At 36.7% G+C, this 24,824-nt stretch overlaps 1 pseudogene; it reads right to left on the bottom strand.

Annotated features, from left to right (window-relative positions):
- Positions 1 to 2,109: 2,109 nt before the first annotated feature.
- On the bottom strand, positions 2,110 to 23,957 carry LOC137772402 (inactive caspase-12-like; annotated as a pseudogene).
- Positions 23,958 to 24,824: the final 867 nt, after the last annotated feature.

The raw sequence follows: 24,824 nt of genomic DNA, 5'->3' as shown, positions 1-24,824 counted from the left end.
AAAAATTTGAGGAAGTTATGTGAAGGAAAATCTAAACTTTTGCTTAAAGATAAAAATATAATATGTGGCTTAATGATTACATAAAACATAGTCCTAAGGATGTACTTATTTAAATTCCATTAAAACCCCCTTTTAGTTGTCAGAAAACTTACAACATCTTTCTAAAATTCATCTGAAAACATGTACAATACAAGAATAAGAATATTGTGAACAGGGAGAACTAAAGAAGAGTATAAAACAACAGTAATTAACAGTGTGATGTGGCATAGCCCTGAAAGATAAATCAGTGCATGTAACAGTAATGACTTCTACTGTCAAAATTGCCCACTATGTGACTGGCAGTGTAACAGGGAGGCACTTCATACACATAATATTGTACCTGCTCTATATGAGTCAAGTGTTAGTGTACCCACTTCATACTTGGAAAATTGTGTCAGAGAAGTTAGCTACTTTATTACAAATTATGGATTTTTATAGGTGCAAGATTTAAAAGAAAGACTCATGCTACATTGTAGGGGCTAATCAGAGAGAATAATTTCCTGACTTTCAATTTTCTAGACCAGATTTCCAGAGACATGGTTATTTTTTTGTTTTCCACTTGTAGGAATATTAGATTACCTGTTGTTTGCTTACTTTAAGACTGTTATTTTGTTTTTTATTTTTTTTTTGAAGCTAGCTTGAGTGGATTCCAATCCCTTGTAGTCAAAGATTCCCTAATGTAAAAACCAAAGTCTAGTATCTGTATTATATATTCTCCAAAAACAACTAGCCCAGAGCACATTCTAAATTAATATTAAAGACAATTAGTAAGAAAATGAAGCATGAATCAACAAGTATTTCTTTCACAGTTTGTAATTCATTGAAAAAATATCAATAATATCCTTAATAATAGTATCCCATAATTCATAGGAAACAACATATATAATTTAGAGATAGATTAAAAAAATCTTAAAAGTAATTCTAAAAAATTATTGATGAAGTAGTACAATATTTCATTTAAAAAAGTAAAAGTAAATGCAGAAAAATATAAATGGATGTCATTACTGAAAATTTCAATGTTCTACATGTCACATAATAGAATACACAAAATAATATCAAACTAAGAAATACATGCTAACATGACCATGATCTAATAACATAAGAACATGATCTAATCCTTCCTTCTAATACAGGGAGGATTTACACAAGTTGATAAGAAAAACACAAAAAACTTGAAACAAAATAGGAAAATAATATGAATTAATAATTCATATTAAGATCTAGCTAATAAAGATATTTAAAATATGTTCCAATGAAATTGAATATTTTTATCTATTAAATTAGTAACATTATTAAAAAGAGGCATTTATCTTCATTTCTTTGCCAATCATTATCGGCTTTATTTCTTGTGTGCATATAACAAATCTTGACAATAAAAAAATGTAGAAGTATTTAGACTTGCATCTAGAAATACCAAAAAGGTTAACAAGTATTATTTCTTTGTTAAAATTTTTGGTTTTCTATACTTAAAATTTGTTTTGTAATGAGCATGACATATTTATGGTAAAATGAGAAAGCAAGCATAATTTTAAAAGAATTTATGAAGCATTAATGCAGCAGTAGTATAGGAATGATTTTACCCTGTTATTTTTGGAGGATGGGCAGTTGGGAAGTTTATATAAAAATGTTCTTAATTAAGTTGACCTTTTAAAATAGTAGATTCATAGGAACCATAATGCCTTAATTTTCCTGGAAAAAATAAAGAGAAGAGAACATGAGTAATTGGGCTCCTAGAGATAAGATATAAATAGAACTCATCTCTCCTGTGAGATGTATCTTCACAAAAGGGCTATGGACCTGTCATCCCCAAATGGGAAGATCTACACTAGGGTCTCATGGTCTCAGCATAGATCCAGCAATAACAGTTGACACTGTGGTCCAGGCAGCCCTCATCACAAACAGAGAAGGGATGTGACTCAGCAAAACTGACTTCTCGGAAGTCAGGAAGCTAAACACCTGCTCTACATAGCATGTTTGTGCATGCATCAAAACTAAATATTTTATATTCACTGAGTAGATCCTTGAGAGAAATGAGGACTGAAATGTTTTCTAGCAAGCTACCGTTGGACTTTTATCGTTTCATGTGCAGTCATTATACAATGGCCAAAGTCAAATAAAACTACGGTTTCACCAGCAACCAGTAAGAAAAGGCAGATAAGACGAGCTTCAGTGACTACGGTGCTGCAGCACTCTGTCATTGTTCTCCATTCTGTCCAGACTTTTTGTATAGACTCTGAGCAGGGAAAACCCAAATCCACTTCTTGGATACATTTACCTGAATGCTTTGCATGATTTTAATTCCCTGGGAAGAGGTAGAAATATCGTATCATGGATAGTCTTTCAATCGTGGGCATCTGGGTCAGTACATTTGGGGTCTCAAATGAATGTTGAACCTAAAATAGTAAAGAAATCTTTTTAAAAAAAATTTAAAGGGAATTCTGGACTTCTTCTCAGAAGTGAGTATATAGTTTGTATTAAGGCTGTGGTCAGATAGTACAATATAAACAGAAGAACTTTAGCTTTTACTTGGATATAGTACCTACGCAAAATAAATAGTACTCTCAAAAGCACTCGTTAAATAAGCAAGGCTATCGGAATCAGAAAAACTCACTCTGGTTCTACGTAGTGTGCTTCCAAAAACTTCCTCTTTAAATAAACTTAGAGTACAGGAAGGAGTATCAAGATGACTTAAGAGCTTCAGGATTCACAGAAAAGCTTTGCAAACAGTTCTACAAAGTTTTCTGGGACATAAATTGAAAAGACATGGAGATTCCTACCTTTCGAAAAATCTCCTCCAAATGATAACACCAAGAATATTCGTTGAAGTAGTAGATAAGTTGGGAAATGAAGAGAGAGCCATTTGTGTAAAGTATCCAAGAAACATTACCTGAAAATAAACGGTTTTAAAATAATGGGGGAATTCAGCCACCATATAAGTGTACAAGACTCTTAGAGCCATAGCTTTTGAACAAAGTTTGATTTTGGTGCTTCGTAGGAAGGAGGGAGGCCAAATCTGGATAATGCTGAGATGTTTCCATAACAGGCCCAGAGAAGCCATCATAGACCCTCAATTATAAATTCCTTTGACTTTCTTAGTAGGCAGGGCCAACATTATGGCCTCTAGGACTGCAAGTAGTAGAAAAGAACATAAATCTTTTGAGCATTTACTACATGATAGAATAAAAGAAGCCAGGTCTTGACAGTCCTTGACTCCGGGCCTCCTCTTCATCCATACTGTTTTAATACTTTAATTTTTTGCACTTACTGTTTTATTGAGTGAACATCTTTTGAATTACTACCTCTCTTTACCATTGCAATGTGATCAAATTTCTCTTATCAGAAAAAGCTAATATTCTCTTAATTGTCACTTTATCTGCAGCTACCTTCCTATATCTCCTTCCTTTTTATAGTTAAATTTCTCCAATTTATCTCTACTCAACGTCTTCATTTCCTCCTAGCTTGTTCACTTCTGTCTGTCTTCTCCTTCCCACAACAACTTTACCAAATGACTTTCCCCAAGGTCATCCATGACCTCTAATTCATTAAGTCTAATGGTCCTTTATCAGGCCTCACATTTACCTGGTCTCCCATTCACATCAGAAAATATTGGTAACTCCAACAAATTCTTTCTTTATAACTCTGACAACACATCTTCCTAGTTTTCTTATTCCCTGACCATACTTTCTTAGTATAATTTGCTGACTAATATTTCTGCCTCAGATCCTGAACTCTAGAGTTCTTCAGTCCTTAGCTTTAGGATCTATTCTCCTTCTATTCTCTGTTGCTAGATAAATTGATCCATTTTTAGAATATTAGATATCATTCTTAGGCAAGCATCTCCCAAAATTCAAATGCTCTCTCTTCTGGAATATACAGCTATGTAACGCTACACTCTTCATTTCATCTTGAAATACGCCAAAGGCATCTCAAATTTTCTTTCAGGGTTCCCATTTTAATGAATGAACCAGAGTTCTCCACTTGAAAACTTGAGTCACCTCAATCATGTCTTCATGTTCATCAGACATACTCGCTAAACTACTAGGCCATATAAATTTTATATACTAATTATTTCCCGGATCCAAATATTTACATCATCCCAAGACTATCATTATCACCTATGGCTTGTAATACTGCAATAGCATTTTAACCTATCTCCCTACATCTAATATTGTTGTACTGTAATTCATTCTCCACAGAATCCTCACAGTGATCATCTTAAAAGAGACATACAGTTGGCCGAAAGGGACATGACAAGATGCTCAACATAACTAATTATTAGAGAAATGCAAATCAAAACTACAGTGAGGTATCACTTCACACTGATCAGAATGGCCAACATCAAAAAGTCTACAAATAATAAATGCTGGAGAGGGTGTGGAGAAAAAGGAACCCTCCTAAATTATTGGTGGGAATGTAAATTGGTGTAGCCACTATGGAAAACAGTGGAGTTTCCTTAAGAAACTAAAAATAGAGCTACCATATAATCCTGCAATCCCACTCCTGGGCATATATCTGGAGAAAACCATAATTCAAAAATATACATGCACCCCAATGTTCATAGCAGCACTATTTACAATAGCCAAGACATGGAAGAAACCTAAGTGTCTATAGACAGATGAATGGATAAAGAAAATGTGAGATAGATATATAGATATATATATAGATAGATATATATATAGATATATATATATATATATCTCACAATGGAATACTATTCAGCCATTAAAAAGAATGAAATAATGTCATTTGCAGCAACAAGGATGGACCTAGAGATTATCATACTATGTGAAGTAAGCCAGACAAAGACAAATATATGATATCAATTATATGTGGACTCTAAAAAAATGATAAAAATAAACTTATTCATAAAATAGAAATAGAATCAGAGACATAGAAAACAAACTTATGGCTTCAAAAGGGGAAAGGGGGGATAGATAAATTAGGAGTTTGGGATTAAAATATACACACTATGATATATAAAATAGATAACCAACAAGGACCTACTGTATAGCACAGGAAGCTATACTCAATATCTTGTAATAACCTATAATGAAAGAGAATGTAAAAAATGAATCACTTTCCTGTACACCTGAAACTAACATAACATTGTAAATCAACTATATTTCAATAAAATTTTTTAAAAAGAAAAAACAGCAAGAAAATCTTATCATTTCATTGCTTAAAAGTCACCTAAGCAATGAAATAGTATAAAGTAAAATTAGTAGTAGTATAAAGTAAAATTAGTATTAAAATATATTAGTGCAAAAGACCAAATCCTTCCTTAACATATGAGGCCTCAAATTATGTGGCTCTTGTGTACTTCTCCAAATTCCTTCTGGTTACTGTCCCCTGGCTCTGTGTTTTAGTCACACTGGTTCTCTGGTTCTCTTTTCTAAGCTCCTTTCTTTCTTTCTCACGCCCTCCTCGTACAGTTTTTTTTTTTTTCTGTCTGGAATATTCCTCTCTTACCCTTGTCAGCCTAAAAATGTTAAGAAGCAATAATCAAGCAAAAGCATTTATTTGGGATCAAAGAATTTCTATTCAAGGCACACAGATTTGGGTAGCAATCCAAATAGTGTCCCACTAAGGATCAAAATCAGAGGTTTTTAAGACAAAAAGGGGAATGTCTACATAATTTGCTTACAAAGAATTTTGATCGGTGTTGCAAGGCAGAAAGCTAGACTTGACTGAACATGATTGGTTCCCAAGGCTATCACTCAGCAAAAGTCCATTACTGGAGCAAGTAGCAGGTATTATTGCAGAGTTATTGGAATATTTGGCATATTTGTAGTTTATTCCAGCTCAAAAGTTCATGTTTCAGCTGGTGAGGATGTGCATAAAGCTCACTTCGTTAATGGCCTCTCGGCTCCATTTTAAAACCACGTGACATAAGTGAGTCTGTTTGATTTTGTCTTTCATGCCCTTGATATGGTTAACTCCTTCATCTTTCAAATGTGAGCACACATTTTTTCTTTAAAACACTTATCACATTTGACAATCATTATTTATTTCTGTTAAACATAACAGATATTTTCCCCCAATTAATTTCTGTCTTCCTGGTCTGACCATACACTCTGTAATGTTTAGTGACCATGCCTGCTTTAGCTGTGTATCACATGCCTTGCATCTAGTACATTATCTGCACATAGTTATGTATATAAAAATATTAATGCAAGAATTTCACATATTAGACTTTATTTCCTCAATTAAACAATCTCTTAGAGTACGTATCAGACTGCATATACTTTTTAAACTTCCTTTAAGAGCTAAAAGCACAGAACTCTTCTTTCAAATAAAATATTTTTAAAACTCCAATATGTAAAACAAAGAGAAGTAGAACTATTCCAGTTGTGGAATGGGTGTTTCCTGCATGGTCTTTTTCCTATTTCCCCAGGTAGACTCAGAGGGTCCTCTAATCCCTTCCTAGTCACAAGCAGCCATGAACCAACAGCACTGCATCACCATGGAGCTTTTAAAAAATGAAGAATCTCAGGCCCTGCCCCAGACATACTGAATGAGAAATCTATGTTTTAATGAGATTCTCAACGATTCCCATGCACATTAAAATTTGAAATTACTACACTAAAACACTTAGAACTTGTATAAACTAGGTTTTTAAAACTGCCCTTGTTATCTAAATCATTGATAAAACAATATCATGAATGACTGTTAAATAGATTTTCTACAGGTATGACCATGAGCAATCAAGAATATCTTTTATTTCTACCTCTACTGTGACTTTCCTGCCAAAGAAGGATTTTCAGTCACTGACTGCACTCTCATGAAGTCAGGCATTTGAATGTTAACTAATAACCTAAGACTAGATTCAAATAACAGGCCGATAGGTGTTGAGCAAGCTTTACAGTTTCACTGGTTGGCTCATTTAGTTGTTAGTAGATCATCAGTTGGACCAAATCTGAGAAGATGATACATTTCTGTGCCATTGCTACATCTAAAAAACCTCTTGATTTATGTATAGACTATTTTAGACTATTTTAAATCTGGGTCTTCACCGAAGTCCTGTTTATTTTGAAAATTTCCTCCAGTATCAATACATACAGGTTTCCAGTCATGAAAATCTCAGTACTTAAATATCTTCCCCACCTAAATATCTCATTAGTTAGGGAAGAAATGTTCTTATATTAGTGATAAGATATGATCATAACCAAGCCTGTGATCAAGAAATTAATAGGAGATCTAGAAATTGTTCTCTCTGAAGTCACTTATGTGGAGTCGAAGATTTGAAAGCAATGAAGTCTTTCTCCACATGGCTCTTTGTAATGGCATCATTCCAGATGGAACACTGCAAGAACTGGTCATACCTATATGCAGAGGCTTCTCCCATGTCAGTCACTCAAACAACTCCAGCACCTTCTGAGATATCCATGTCTTATAAAAGATGTTATATTAACACACACACATACACACAGAAAGTCTCTTTTACAATTATTCCTTTCAATATGCCATTTATTAAAAATGCAAATGTCTTGCTACTAGAAAAACTGCCTCACTGACTGGGAACCACATAAATCTCACTTAAGTTTAGAATGATCATGTTGACAACCTAGTCCCAAATAATCAGTATATTCCTCATTATTCTAGGCTATTTATCATTTCTTAAAAAAAAAGAAAAATAGTACAGCCTTATTACAATTTCTTTCTGGACTGTACCTAAGAGTTATACTGAAATATTGTTTCTCTCCCCATCCCTGGGAAAATGAAGGCTAGACTCTAGACTAATAGAAAGAAGTACATGGCCACTCCCTGGGTTTCCTGAACTTTGACTCACTGCTTCAGCAGGCCTGCATAATGATGACCTTGGGTTTGTCTTTTAGACTCTGGCAGTTACGGCTGTTGAAAATTTGGAAGATGGTATCATCACGAAGAATATCTGGGTCTTTTTCTGTGTGTTTTGTCCCACAGATTCCATCCATGATGCCATGTGACATAAATACAAGGAATGTGCTGTCTGAGGACTGGTGCTCTTGGTGGGCAGCAAACTGTCTTAGCGCTGTTTCCATTTCCTGAAAAAACACTCCAGAATTACTATTGAGGAATTCTCCTTATATAGTTTATACTCAAATAATAGGTGGAGTTCACAAAAAGGAGCAGGCACTAAAGAATCAGGTGATTTGGACTGAATGGAATTGTAAGATAAATTATATTCTGACATAAAACCAGGAAATTAGATGTGTAAAATATTAAAGTTAGTAGAGATTTTACATAGCATCTAGCCCAATGGTTTTCAATAGAACCTTACACTTAAGAAGATACTGGGAGATGGAGTATAATGAGGGGCAAGTGAGATGATATGTCTCCAATACGAGAGCTTTGCTTTCATCTGTTTTACATGTTGGAGTTTCTGTAAGTTTTTATTAAAAAGAGAGTGACAGAGACAGAGGCAGAGACAGAGAGAATTTTCTATTGACAAAAATTAGAAACACAACAAATTCCTTCATCTTGGAACAGCAGAAAGTTAAGTTTAAAATGGTTTGTCTAAAGCCCTCTGGGATTATTTTTGGCACGGCCAGAATCACAACATTTTCTTTATGTGTGTATGTGCAATTTTTTTCTACACACCTGGTTTTACATTTACACACATGATATTGAAACTGTAAAAGTCTCATAAGCTCTTTCTGTAGATATCAGTAACTTTCAGGGCCCAGAGCTTATGTCTCACCCAGGCTATCAAGTAATAGATTCCTCCCAGGTTGAGAACTTTAGAAAGATCCAACATTTGGGGGAAATACTTCTACATAGAGCTGCTCTAAATATTTTCTATGAGACTGTGCATGGGAGGATGCTGAAATTAAGGGAATCCTATTCTGGAGCAAATATAATTTCTATAACATGAATTTTATTCTTACAGATGCTAAGGAAGAGGTTCAAAACGTTTAGGAGGGAAGGAAGCTTGTCCCACTCTCCTGGTCCGTTACCAGAACTGTGAGAGCCTCTTTTACAACCACTGAGTATCCAAGGTTTTCAAGCAAATCTTGCATTCCCAAAAGGTCAACCACAGAACCATATTGATTAGAAAGACAGTCAAATTCTTTGTTGCAGATGATGAGGGCCAGGCGTGTCCAGCCTTCATTCTCCATCACTGGATATATCTGCAATTAACAGACACAAAATGAGTTGCTCCAGACCTCCTAATTTTGCCTACAAAGTTCATACAAAACAGGCCCTTACAATTAAACAGTGGATGGCTGGAGAGCTTGGGAATGGAAATATATTCTCTTGAGGAAAGAGACAATACCTGAAACTGAAAACATATACTAGGTCTGAGTATACACTCTAGGAACTTGGCTTCGGTTGGGTGGTGGATAGGAGTTCAGAATGTGATGGAAGAGACAGGAAATCAAATGTAAGAACCAGATAATTAGATAACATGATTAAATAACATCCTGTGCTTTTGGTCTGATCTTAGGACATTTGTAACAAGAACTAAAATTGAGTGAGTCCCAGTATCTTGTTTAAATGGAAAATCTTCCAAAACATATCATCTCATCTTCCTTCGTTGTCTTCAGTGTGTGGAAATGATCAGGAGGACAAAGTTTTAACTTCCCAGGTTGGGAAGCCTGTGTTTCCTGAGGAGCTAAAAGAGAAAAAATAGCTCATTAAACAGTAACATCCACTGCCATTAAGTCATGCAGATCTTTTGACTGGGCTTTCATTCTCCAGAAATGCTTACTGCCAGCCCACCACAAAGTTTAATATAATAAGAAAATCATTTCATATTTAAAATGACTAAAACACAAATCTTGAATACTCCCCATTTTGCTTTCTGCTTCTTACTGAACTCACCATAAATTTCTGTTTTTGTTAGTGGTCACAACTTTGATTGCTTTCTCAGACCCAACACACTAGACTCACATAAACATGATATCTAAGATTGGGAAGGAAGCCTAATGTTCATCTTGCCTAATAAGGTCATTATTCAGATATTTGAACTCTGCTGACTATATGCCTACTTTATTATTACCACTCTCTGAAATATCTCCACTAACAGGGTACTTACAACATTCTAAGGCATTTTTAAACAGTTCTGAGCATCATAAAGTGTGAACTTTCCAAACACTGGTATATATTTTCCACATTGGGAACATACAGAAAAAAAATCTAATTCCTCTTCCTGTAAAGCCCATGAATTCTCCCATGACTTCAATATACCTTTCCCTATGTTTCTATTATTTTATGTAAATGCCCCATATAAATAATTATGTTTATCTTAATTGTGTTTACTGTACTGTAAGCATAATTAAGACAGGGAAGATGTCTTTAATCTCTAATCTCTGTATTCCCAGTATCTAGAATGATACCTAGCACAGATTAAAAGTTTATGACTGCTTGTTAATGAATAGTTATCTTCTCATACTTGAAAATAGCTACCAAGTATCCCCTGGTTCACATTTTCCCTTAGGCAACAAACCTTTTATTCCTTCTAATATTTTTGCATAAGAATATCATTGATGGAGATCAAGATGCCTGAGAAGTAGGAAGATGTGGAGCTCAAATCTCCCCACAAATACATCAAGAATACATCTACAAATGGAAAAATTCTCACAGATCACTGGCTGAACACTAGCAGAGGACCTCAGGCACCTAAAAGGACAAGAAAGATCCCTGCATAACTGGGTAGGATGAAGGAAAGGAGAAGGGAAAAAGAAGAGGAGAGGAAGCAGATGGGAACGGCACCCCTGGGTGGGGTAGCTAAAGGAGAGGAGAGGTCCCTGCATCCAAGGAAGCACACTCACCTGTGGGAAGATCAGTTGGGACAAAAGGGGAGCTTCTGAGGCTGTTGGAAGAGAGTGCAGCAACTGGTCTGTGGCAGGCAGGACAGAGTGAGACCTACACAGACAGTCTGTGCCACAGCCCAGCATGCCCCTGCCTGAGATGCGTGTCCACTGGTGCGCACAGGGCCTGGGTGTTGGAACATGGGGTTTGGAGAGCAAACCCGGGGAAAGGACTGCTGTTGGCTGCAAGGAGACAGCTTGAGGGGACAGGAGTGAGGAAATCCACAACCAGGAATGCTTGTGGAGGAAACCTGGACTCCCGTAGAAGCAAAGCGCCAAGATTAAGTGACACTTAAGGGGTGGGGAAGCCATTGCAGCCTTTCTCCCCACATGTTGGCTGCTGCCTCCCAAGGCCAGCTCCCTCATGCCCAGGACCACTGGCTTACTGCATGCCCATCACCACCAGGGCTCTTGTGACCCTGGCCTCAGTGCTGCATCCAAGCTCCCTCCCCACTGGGGCAGACTCGTGTGCTCCAGGGAAGACTCAGGAGCAGACCTCTGTGGGTGGCCCACATGCAGAGGTGGGGCTGAAACCACAGCTGAGCCCCAGGGAACATGCAACTAAGGAAGAAAACCTCAAATCTCTCCTCACAGCTGTGTGAAGATTCAATTGACACCCCCGTGACCAGCCTTGTAATCTCAGCACCTACAGAATGTCTGAATGGGCAACAAGTGCTCCCACAGCCAAGACGGACCTAGCTTTAGCATCTGTAGATTTTGTGGGCACATGTACATAGGGGTTGGGCCAGGCTAGAGTCAGAGCTGCCCCCATAGCACCCACAGTAGGTCCAGATCCATGACTACTTGAAATCCTGGGACCTGAATTCAGTGGATCTATGCTGGAGGTCTGGTGAAAAAATCTTCTGAGAGATACCAAGGCCAGTTGCTGGCATACCCACAGTTAAGGTGGGGCCGAAAGCAGTGCCATCAACAGTGTAACCTGAGAGCTCTCACAATGGGTGAAAGGTGACACAACAGAGCACACCCATAGGTGAACAGCTACAGAGGAGGAATACTCAGTGGCTTCCTTCCCAGTAGGAGTACTGCAGTCCTGCCTACCTCAAACCACAGATCAGAAACACAGCTAAGAAACAGATCTGGGGCCCTCTCTTCCAACAACTAGGGAGCAGACCCCACCTCTGGCAAGGAAGTAACAATCACAGGGCAAAGGGGAGACCCTGCTCAATATCCATTGCAGGCTCTGGACACTACAACATAAGTCACACCTCCTATAAAGGGAATAACAGCCGTTATACAGTGAGGAAAGAGATGGCAGACATCTATACTAAAAACAGCCCTTGCACCAAAAAATATTAAACCCATGCAGGTTACACAGAGAGGTTCCACATAAAATAGCCCTCCAATACAGTCTGAGGGTCTGGCATTGGGTGGAAGAAGCCCCAGAACATTTTAGTCTTGAAAGCCAGCAGGCTTGAGTGCAAGAGCTCCACAGCACTGGGGGAAAAAGAGACTCCACTCTTGGAGAGACACAGAAAGCAGTACCTCCATAGGAATGCAGGCTACAACTACCTAGGGGTCTTAGAGGGTCTCCTGGGAAGGCAGATGTCAACTATCCTTCACTGTGAGGGCAAGGAAACTGGTAGCAGAAGCCCCAGGGAATATTGAATGGAGTGCGATCTCCCAGAGGTCCACATTTCAGCAGCAAGACCTGGTCCCATCCAACAAACTTTAGGCCCAGAGCTGGAAAGTCTCATGCCAAACAACAACCAAGGTAGGAACACAGCCCCACCCATCAGAAGACACGCTGCCTAAAGTTGTACTGAGCTCACAACTGCCTCAAAACACACCCCTAGACATGGCCCTGTCCATCAGAGGGACAAGACACAGGTCCATCTGTGAGAGGGCAGGCACCAGTCCCTTCCACAAGGAGGCCTACACAAGCCCCTGGACCAACCTCACCCACTAGGGAGCAGACTCCAGAAACAAGAGGAACTAAGATCCTGCAGCTTGTAGAAAGGAGACTGTAAACACAAAAAGTTAGACTAAATGAGATGACAGAGAAGTATGTCCCAGATAAAGAAACAAGATAAAACCCCACAAGAACAACTAAATGAAAAGAAGATAGGCAATCTACCTGAAAAAGAATTCAGAGTAATGATAGTAAAGATGATCCAAAACCTCAGAAAAAGAGTTGAGGCATAGATTGAGAAGATACAAGAAATATTAAACAAAGAACTAGTAGATTTAAAGAACAGAGATGAACAATACAATACATGAAATGAAAAATACGCTAGAAGGAATAAAGAGCAGAATAACTTAGGCAGAAGAATGAATAAGTGAGCTGGAAGACAGAGTGGTGGAAATCACTGCCAAGAAGAGAATAAAGAAAACAGAATGAAAAGAAATGAGGACAGTCTCAGAGACCTCTGGGACAATATTAAATTCACCAACATTTGAATTATAGGGGTCTCAAAGGAGAAGAAAAAGAGAAAGGGTCTGAGAAAATATTTGAAGAGATTATAGACAAAAACTTCCCTAACATGAGAAAGGAAACACTCACCGAAGTCCAGGAAGTGCAGAGAATCCCATACAGGATAAACCCAAGGAGGAACACAGCAAGACATATATTAATCAAACTGATAAAAATTAAAGACAAACAAAAAATATTAAAAGCAACAAATAATATACAAGGGAGTCTCCATAAGGTTATCAGCTGATTTTTCAGCAGAAACTCTGCAGGCCAGAAAGGAGTGACACGATATATTTCAATCAATGAAAGGGAAAAACCTACAACCAAGAATATTCTAACCAGTGGGCCCCTCATTCAGATTCATTGGAGAAATCAAAAGCTTTACAGACAAGCAAAAGCTAAAAGAATTCAGCACTATGAAGTGAGCTTTAAAACAGATGCTAAAGGAACTTCTCTAGGCAAGAAAGAGACCAGCAACTTAGAACAATCTTGTACATATATAGACTACTAAATCAAAACCTCAAGGGAACAACAAACTCCAAAACTACAATAGATATACACATAAAAAAGAAAAATCAACAAACACAACACTAAAGATGGTCATCAAACCACAAGAGAAGAGAACATAAGAGGAAGGGAAAAAAAAAAAGACCTACAAAAACAAACCCAAAACTATTAAGAAAATGGCAATTAGGAACATACATATCAATAATTACCTTAAATGTAAATGGATTAAATGTTCCATCTGAAAGACATAGACTGGCTGAATGAATATAAAAACAAGACCCATATAAGAGACCCATATAACAAGACCCAGTGTATATATATATATACACTGTCTACAAGACACTCCACTTCACACCTAGTGACACATACAGATTGAAAGTAAGGGTATGGAAAAAGGCATTCCACGCAAATGGAAATTAAAAAAAAGTTGGGGTAGCAATATGTATATCAGACAAAATAGACTTTAAAATAAAGACTCTTACAAAATACAAAGAGGACACTACATAATGATCAAGGGATCAATCCATGAAGAAATTATAACAATTGCAAATATATATGCACCCAACAGAGGAGCACCTCAGTATGTAAGGTAAATACTAACAGCCATGAAAGGGGAAAATGACAGTAATACAATAATAGTGGGTGACTTTAATACCCCAATTACACCAAAGGACAGATCTTCCAGACAGAAAATTAGTAAGGAAACACAGACTTAAATGACACATTAGACCAGATAAACTTAACTGATATCTATAGGTAATTCCATCTGAAAGCAGCAGAATACACTTTTGTCTCAAGTGCACATGGAACATTCCCCACGATAGATCACATCTTGGGCCACAAATCAAGCCTCAGTAAATTTAAGAAAATTGAAATCATATCAAGCATCTTTTCCGAACACAACAGAAATCAATTACATAAAAAAAAAAAACTGTAAAAAACCCAAACACATAGAGCCTAAACAGTATGTTACTAAACAACCAATGAATCACTGAAGAAATCAAAGAGGAAATTAAAAAATAACTAGAGGCAAATGACAACAACAAAAAAATGATGATCCAAAATCTATTGGACACAGAGAAGCAGTTTTAAGAGGGAAATTTATAGCAATACAATCTTACCTGTGGAAACAAGAAAAATCTTAAGTAAACAACTCAACCCTACACCGAAAGCAACTAGAGAAAGAAGAACAAACAAAACCTAAAGTTAGTAGGAAATAAATCATAAATATCAGAGCAGAAATAAATAAAATAGAGATGAAGAATACAATAACAAAGATCAATGAAACTAAAATCTATTTCAATTTTTAACAAAACTGATAGACTTTTAGCCTGACTCATCAAGAAAAAAATGGAGAGAACTCAAATCAATAAAAGTAGAAATGAAAAAGAAGTTACAATGGACACCAGAGAAATACAAAGGATCATGTGAGACTACTCAAAGCAACCTTATACCAATAAACGGATAGCCTCGAAGAAATGGGCAAATTCTTAGAAAGATACAAGACTGAACCAGAAAAAAATAGAAAATATGAACAGACCAATCACAAGTATTGAAATTGAAACTGTGATTAAAGAACTTCCAACAAACAAATGTCCAGGACTAGATGGCTTCACAGGTGAATTGTATCAAACATTTAGAGAAGAGTTAATACCTATCCTCTTTAAACTATTCCAAAAGAAATCACAGAGGAAGGAACATTCTCAAGCTCATTCTCCAAGGCCACCATCATTGTGATTCCAAAACCAGCCAAACATATCACAAAAAAAGAAAATTATAGGCCAATATCACTCATGAACATAGATGCAAAAATCCCCAAAGAAACATTAGCAAACTGAATCCAACAACACATTAAAAGAATCATATACCATGTTCGAGTGGAATTTATCGCAGGGATGCAAGGATTCTTCAACATATGTAAATCAATCAATGTGATACACCACATTAACAAACTGAAGAATAAAAACCATAAGATCATCTCAATAGATGCAGGAAAAGCTTTTGACAATATTCAACACCCACTTATGATAAAAACTCTCCAGAAAGTGGGCATAGAGGGAACCTAACTCAACATAATAAAGGCCGTATACCAGAAACCCACAGCAAACATCATTCTCAATGGTGAAAAACTGAAAGCATTTCCTTTAAGATCAAGAACAAGGCAAGGATGTCCACTCTTGCCATTACTATTCAACATATTTTTGGAAGTCCTAGCCACAGCAATCAGAAAAGAAAAAGGAATAAAAGGAATCCAAATTGGAAAAGAGGAAGTAAAACTGTCACTGTTTGCAAATGACATGATACTATACATAGAAAATCCTAAAGATACTACCAGAAAACTACTAGAGCTCATCAATGAATTTGGTAAAGTTTCAGGATACAAAATTAATACACAGAAATCACTTGCACTCCTATACACTAACAACGAAAGATCAGAAAAGGAAATTAAGGAAACTATCCCATTTACCATTGAATCAAAAATAATAAAATACCTAAGAATAAACATACTTAAGGAAACAAGAGAACTGTACTCAGAAAACTATAAGATACTGATGAAAGAAATCAAAGATGACACAAACAGATGGAGAGATATACCATGTTCTTAGATTGAAAGAATCACTGTTGTGAAAATGACTGTACTACCCAAAGTAATCCACTGATTCGATGCAATCCCTATCAAATTACCAATAGCATTTTTCACAGAATTAGAACAAAAAAATTTACAGTTGGTAGGGAAACATGAAAGATCCCAAATAGCCAAGGCAATCTTGAGAAAAAAAAAAAAACCGAGCAGGAGGAATCAGGCGCCTGACTTCAGATAATACTACAAAGCTACAGTCAACAAAACAGTATGTTACTGGCACAAAAACAGAAATATAGATCAATGGATGAGTATAGAAAGTCCAGAGGTAAACCCAGGCATCTATGTTCACCTAATCTATGACAAAGGAGGCAAGAATATACAATGGAGAAAAGACAGTCTCTTCAATAAGTGGTGCTTCAAAAACTGGACAGCTACATGTAAAAGAAAGAAATTAGAACATTCTCTAACACCATACACAAAAATACACTCAAAATGGATTAAAGACCTAAATGTAACACCAGACACTATAAAACTCTTAGAGGAAAACATAGGCAGAACAGTTTCTGACATAAATTGCAGCAAGATATTTTTTGATCCACCTCCTAAAGTAATGAAGATAAAAACAAAAATAAACAAATGGGATCTAATAAAATTTAAAATCTTTTGCATATCAAAGGAAACCATCAACAGAAGGAAAAGAAAACCCACAGAATGGGAGAAAATATTTGCAAATGAAGCAACTGACAAGGGATTATCTCCAAAATATACAAACAGATCATGCAGCTCAATATCAAAAAACAAAAAAACACAATAAAAAAATGGGCAGAAAATCTAAATAGATATTTCTCCCAAGAAGACATACAGATGGCCAAGAGATACATGAAAAGATGGTCAACATCACTAATTATTAGAGAAATGCAAATCAAAACTATAATGAGGTATCACCTCACACCAGTTAGAATGGCCATCATTAAAGAATCTACAAACAATAAATGCTAGAGAGATTGTGGAGAAAAAGGAACCCTCCTACACTCCTGGCGGGAATGTAAATTGGTACAGCCACTATGGAGAACAGCCTGGAGATTCCTTAAAAAACTGAAAAGAGAGCTACCATATGATCCAGCAATCCCACTCCTGGGCATATATCTGGAGAAAACCATAACTGGAAAGGATACATGCACCCCAGTGTTCATTGCTGCACTGTTTTACTCACACATAAAAAATAATGAATTAATGCCATTTTGAGCAACATGGATGGACCTAGAGATTGTTATACTGAGTGAAATAAGTCAGACAGAGAAAGACAAATATCATATGATATTGCTTATATGTGGAATCTAAAGAAATGGTACAAATGAACCTATTTACAAAGCAGAACTTGAGTCACAGATGTAGAAAACAAACTTGTGGTTACCAGGGTAGAAAGGAGTGGTGAGTGATAAATTGAGAGTTTGGGATTGACATGTACACACTACTATATATAGACTAGATAACTAATAAGAACCTACTGTACAGCACAGGGAACTGTACTCAATAGTCTGTAATGACTTATATGGGAATAGAAACTAAAAAAGAGTGGGTATATGTGTATGTATAACTGACTCACTTTGTTAGTTTCTGACAGTAAAACTAACACAACATTTTAAATCAACTATACTCCAATAAGAAAAGTAAGAATAAATAAATAAATAAATAAATAAATAAATAATAGAAAAATATTTTGGTTACTGGGGGAAGGGTGGGGGAGAGGGATAGTTAGGAGTTTGGGACTGACATGTACACACTGCTATATTTAAAATGGATAACCAACAAGGACTTACTGTATAGCACAGGGAACTCTGCTCAGTATTACTTAACAACATAAATAAGAAAAGAATTTGAAAATGAATAGATATATATTTTAAAATAAATAAATAACATTATTGCATCAAAAAAAGGAACAATTACATCCTTTTAATCAACAAGTTCATCAAATTACCTATATCTCTACCCACCTTCTGTTCTTTCCCTCCTACTAAAAAGAAAGATATGTTCTTCCTCTGATCTAAGCGTGATACCACTCCTTATGAGTCCCTTTCCCTCTCACACACAGGAAGTTTACTCAAGCATTTATTCAGCCATGTCTTCTATAGCATCAATTTCTACCTCTCTCCCTTCTATGCTATCCCCGTTGGCATATTAGAATCTTAATTTATCTTTTAAAAACACATTTCCTTGACTCTGTTTCCCCCCCATCTATTGTCCCATTTCTCTGCTCCACTTCTCAGCACAGTCGTTAAAGGCATTGTCTATTTTCACTATTTTCATGTTTTCAACTCTGATTTTTTTTTCTTGTATGCATAAAATGGCTATTATCCTCACAACTTAAGCAAAATACCTGTTATCAATGTTACCACTGACTATTTGTTGCTTGCTTAGCATTTAGCATTGTTGAACACATCTTTCTTGAAAACTGCTCTCTAGGCTTCTGTGATCCTGCATTTTCCAGCTACTCTTTCGAAATCTGTCTGTGTTCATTGCTAAATTTTCCTCATCTGCCAAACTCCAAAAGTGGGATTATTCTATATTAGAGTCTCTGTTATTCTCTATCAACATCTCTCCCTAGGTGGCCTCTTCTAGGTGGTACCAACATCTCTCTGTGAATTCCTCAGTTGTACATCACCTTTTTATTCAACATTTTCTCTTGGATGTAACATGTTTTAAACTAAACTTACAAAGAAGAACTTCTGATACCATCTTCTTCTACAGATAGGTTTCTCCCAAGTTTTCTCTCAACCACAAGTTTTCTCTCTCTCAGGAATTGATATCTTTCACCCAGTTGCTGAGCCCAAAACTTAGAATCATTTTTTTTTTCTATTGTTTTAATTGGGGTATAGTTGCTTTACAATGTTGTGCTGGTTTCTGCTGTACAGTGAAGTGAATCAGCTATATGTATATATATATATATATATATCTCCTCTTTTTTGGATTTCCTTCCCATTTAGGTCACCACAGAGCACTGAGCAGAGTTCCCTATGCTATACAGCAGGTTTTCATTAGTTATCTATTTTATACATATTAGTATAAAATACATACAGATTAGTGTATATATGTCAATCCCAATTTCCCAATTCATCCCACCTCCCTCTTTCCCCACTTGGTGTCCATACATTTTTTCTCTACATCTGTGTCTTATTCCTGCTTTGCAAACAGGTTCATCTGTACCATTTTTCTAGATTCCACATATATGCGTTAATATACCATATTTGCTTTTCTCTTTCTGACTTACTTCACTCTGTATGACAGCCTCTAGTTCTATTCATGTCTCTACAAATCCTTCGTCTCTTTCATTAGCCCATATCCAATCCATCTGTAGTTTCTGTTGACTCTATCTCCAAAATAGATCCCAAATATAACCACTTGTTATCATCTCTATTACTGTAACCCAGGCCTAAAAGCTATTATCTCTTAACTGAAACACTTAAATAGCTTACAAGTAGATTTTCTATTCTATGTTTATCACTCCTCTGCTCAAAAACTTCCAAAGGCTTTGTATTGCAAATAAAATCCGAATTGTTTTGCATTCTCTCAGAGGCCCCACATGCTATGGCCGTCCCAGTCTGTCTGACAGCTCCTGCACCCATATCGCCCTCATTTCCTACTCCCCAGCCAGACCAGCCTTCTCTATTACCCTTTTACATGACAAGACCATTCCTGACTCACAGCCCTTGTTCTTGTTTCCTCTTTCCATGGAATGTTTTTGCCTTAAATTTTGGCACAATTCCCTCCCTATTGTTCAGTTATATACTGAAATATAATCTCAAAAGAGTTCTCATAACTGTTCACCCTGACTCATGTGTACCCCTCCCCTCAACAACAATATCGCTTTCTATGGCCTAATCCTCTTTCTTGTGTACATCCCCTGAAATTATACTGTTTATTTTTTGAGAGTTTACTATATATCTGCCCTCACTACACTGTATGAAAGCAGTAACTTTATCTTGCTCACTGCTATAAACACAGTAATTAAAATAGCATACTGTAGATTTTCAATTAGTATATGAATATATAATGTATGAATGGATATAACAATGAATAAAGATGACAAAGTTTTTATTCCTTTGGTAAGTTTTTCTGTACTTTTGAAAATATAGTACTCAGAAGACAATACTATCATTACCCTTTTTCTGGATGCTATGGTTCTTTAATGTGGCCCAATAATTCATCAGATTCTTTGGTGACCACATAGTATGTGTGACTCATGCTGTTTTTTTTAATGTGTTTTTCTTAACCACATCCTTATTCTGTTTTGTGCAGTAGGTAGTTGCCTATATCTTTGATGTTTTATGAATCCTTTCAGAGATGTTATCAACTCCGTTTAAAAATGTGAGTCTCAGAAATGTTGGTTATACCAGCAAATATGGTTAATCAGAGACAGTGATGGGCTCAGTCTTACAGATTTCTTGGGTTTTACTTCAGTTCTCTTTCCACTACACCATAAGGAGTTTCTTTATCTGTCTTTGCTTTAATAATGTCATTATGTGTCGATGATATTACCTATCATAGTTAGAACAGATACCTGGGACAATCTAGCATTCTTCTCAGTTTCATAATCTTCACTTTCAACTTCTACATTCTTAGGAGAATTGAATATCAGGGATGTAAATGCTAACCTTACCTTTAAGGGGCTTTGTTAGGTGCAGAGGAGAGAAATAAGCCAGATTTTCTGAGCCTCAGTTCAGTGGTCTTTCCACTATAATGTAGGGACGTTGTACAGCTGCCTTACCCCAAGTAATGAATAAGGGTTCCCATGAGCCACTGGGTTTGGGGCAGTTACCTGTTGGAGGGAGAGCCAATGCCTGGGCTGATTCAACTTTTTCCTCATCTCTACTTTTTTCACTTTCATCTTCAGATTCTGAGGTGGAATGAAAAAATTTAAGGATCAATGTTCTATTCTGAAGGTTATTTCCAAAGATGAGAACTGACTGAGAACATAGAATTTCTAGGTTTTTAAGGAAATACCTTCTAACAGCACTAGGGGTCTAAGAGTATTCACTTGGGATGTGTGATTTGGAGGTAGTTACCTGTCAAAGAAGAAGATGACTCAGTGCTCTCAGATTCATCATTCTCATTTTCCAGATGAGATCCTGAACTAATAGTAAAATAAAATTTGTTAGCAGAACTAAGTTTATAGAACCTATACACTTCAAACTCTTTCCCTTGCACTGACTAGGAAATGACTATGCTCAGCATGGGACTGACTACTCTATGAAGCATGGAGATTTGCCCCATTCTCTAAGTTCCAGGTTTGTTTTAGAAAACTGTAACTTTGTGCCAAGTGAAAGAGGAGGCAGATTTTCTCTGAAACAAAGAAGAACTCATTATCTTCCTCTTCTGTAATTCAAGGAATATTCAAATTCATTAATCAAGGTTTTCTGAAATAGCACTTTTCATTATGAGGAAGAAAAATACATTGTTGTACAAAAGTTAGTCTTTCAACAATAACAAAATAGTCCCAGAGGGTGTTCCAAGAATTGGGGATATACTCATGTATAATTTTACTCTGAACTAGGGGTCAGCAAACTATGGCCCACTGTCTAAATTCAGTCTGACACTTGTTTTTGTAAATAAAGTTTTATTGGAACACATCCACACTTATTTTGTACTTACTTTCTATCGCTGATTCTATATTACAACAGCAGATGTGAGTAATTATTATAGAAACCATATGGTCCGAAAAGCTTGAAATATTTACTCTCTGGCTCATTAAAGAAAAAGTGTGCCAACACATGCTCTAGAAAGAAGGACACATCTATGTTCCTCAAACTTTCAGTTTCCCTATGTCTTCCTTTAGCAAGGAGAAATACAGGTTCTCAGAGATTTGTTCCTTGGGTAATCCACAGCTAAGAAGAAGATGGTGGATTTTGTTCTACTGATCATTCTATATCTGGGAATGACTCTAAAGGCCACAGTGTATGGCCAGAGTAGCACAGATTAGTTAAAGACTATCATTTAATTTAATACAGCACCAACACCATTTATTCCTTTAACAAATATTTACTCAACACCTAATCTGTGTCAGACTGGGGATGATGGAACAGGGACTGGGTAGATCAGGGCATTTTGTGGCATTAAATAAGATAGACAGGCAAAGAAGGTGCTAGAAATGTGAATAGTATATTATCCACTTGCAAAAAGAAATAAGAAGACAAAAACTGCATAAGGATAGTAGATAAAGAACAAGTTACTAGCCCTTTACTGAGATACTCACTTAAACTCAGTTGTTTCTTGGGGTTGAAGAAACGGTCCTTAAATATTTTGCCTGCCATTTGCGTTTTCTCAGTGAGATCATCAACCAGGTCTCCAGTCCTGTTCACAATGTGGTCCACTTCTTCCCCTAATCTTTGTAACTCACCCCTAGTTAACACTTTATTTTCCATCAAATCATCAAAAATGCCATCAAGCACGTTCCTGGCCATTAACTTCACCATGTTGACCGGATCTTCTTTTGGTGGTCTTTTCTCTGTGAGAATGATAGGATTTTAGACACGGAGAGGAGCTTAGATATCTGATTCTAGGCCAGTGGTTCTCGATTTTAAATAATCTCCTGAAAAAGCTTGATAAGCAGAGCTTTTTGTATTCCATTCCCAGAAATTCTTTTTTGATAGATCAGGGTGGAGCCCATGAATTTACATTTCTAACAATTTCTGAGGTGGTGCCAAAGCTGCTAGCCTGAGGACCACACTTAGACAAATACTTACGGATGTTCAATTCTCTAATTTTTTTTTTTTTTTTTGGATGGGGAAACTGAGGTCCAGAGAAGTGAAGCAACTTCAGTGTAAGTCAGTGAGAGTTGACTGACTCAGTTTAGTCTTTGTATCACCCATGATGCCTTCACTTCCTGTCATTTTTATCAATACCTAATTTAAAAACACATTATATTCAATATGTATAGCAGTAAAACATATTATACCTGTAAAAGAATGCATTTTTGTTTCCATGGGCAGGGCTGACAGGGTGACTCTCTGTGCAGAGATTGAGAGCACAAACTGTATCTGGTTTGCTCACTGTTATAAACTAAAATTCACACAGAGAGCAGAAATACGTAGGAAACTCAAGTTACTCTGCATTTTTACTGCATGGCCTTTCACTGTGACAAGGTAACACTTGGGTGAGAACTCTGGGTCAAGTCCAGAAGTCCAAAGAAAAGCCTAAAATCAACACGAAAGTTTTAAGAACATAGGTCCGGATTTTCTAAATTTTCCGTTTTTCCAAGAAGTTGTAATGTATTGTCTAAAACACTTTGTTAGCATACTCATTACTGTGCCCCAAGCTTCCATCCCTTACAGTCTCAGAGTAAAATAGTTGTGTCTCGTGTGTGCCCCCTTCATTGCTCCTTCTCCTCTCACCCGTTCCTTCCTCCTGAGCTGTTTCTCCCCACAAAACATAACCATAAACAACAGAAAACCTGGAGCGACTCACCAGCCATTGCTGCTCCAGCTCCCTGGGCAGGAAAAGCGGTGAAAATGAAAGCAGCTTTCTTTCTTTGCTCTCAGTGGACCAGCATTACCTAAAAGGGAAACTGCAGCTTCTCAAATTCTCTCATTCTTTGACAGGATAGAATTTGACTCCTCCTCTGATATGTAGCTTCTCTCTTTTAGAACACAGGAAGTGAATATTGACTTTTCTCCTTACTGTAACAAAGTCACCAGAATGAAATACATACACACACACACACACACACACACACACACACACAGGGTCACTAACGTAAGTTTCTATGTTGTTTTCCAGACTATTTTTAACACAGTTAATAAGTCAAATTGACCCTTATTTGTCTCTGTGCCACCCCTTAGCCACTAAATAGTAGGGGCGCCTCACTTGACTGATGTCTCCTCAACCCCGGAAATGAAGTGTGAACTTAGAAGCCTTGGGGGAAGGGGAGCGAGAAATTGACTGAGAACTGCCAAACAGTTTTAAAAACCCAGATAAATGATCTCTTTATTTCTCTCCTCATCTGCTACTTTGTCAATTCTGGGTATTGTTTATCCATGAGATTCATGTGTATATTTTTATCTGTTAAATGCACAAGGAACTCTTAAAGATTTCTTAAAATAATACATAGATTTTTTCCATGAAAATGAAACAATAGAAAATTTTGTGAAACAGAGTAAGATCATCCAGCTTCTTTAATTTCACATTACAAACATACAACACATATATAATGCAATTATATGTTTAGCTTGCATCTTTGTGAATCTTTTTCTATGCTTATAAAAAATGCATAATACAATACTGATTTTATTGATGGCCACAATCATTGGCCTACTTGTATCCATGCCCTTTGCTCTGACTACAGACTGACCTTGTTACTTAGTTTTGGCCAGCATGATACAGTAGAGGGACATTGTGTAGTTCTGAGCACAGATCTTCAGAAGCATTGTGCACTTCACCCTCTTGGACACCTGAAACTCCATGTGAATAAGCCTGG

The sequence above is a fragment of the Eschrichtius robustus genome, chromosome 11 (assembly GCF_028021215.1).
Source record: "Eschrichtius robustus isolate mEscRob2 chromosome 11, mEscRob2.pri, whole genome shotgun sequence".
In the NCBI taxonomy this organism is placed as follows: domain Eukaryota; kingdom Metazoa; phylum Chordata; class Mammalia; order Artiodactyla; family Eschrichtiidae; genus Eschrichtius; species Eschrichtius robustus.
This window is presented reverse-complemented; position numbering and strand designations above follow the sequence as displayed.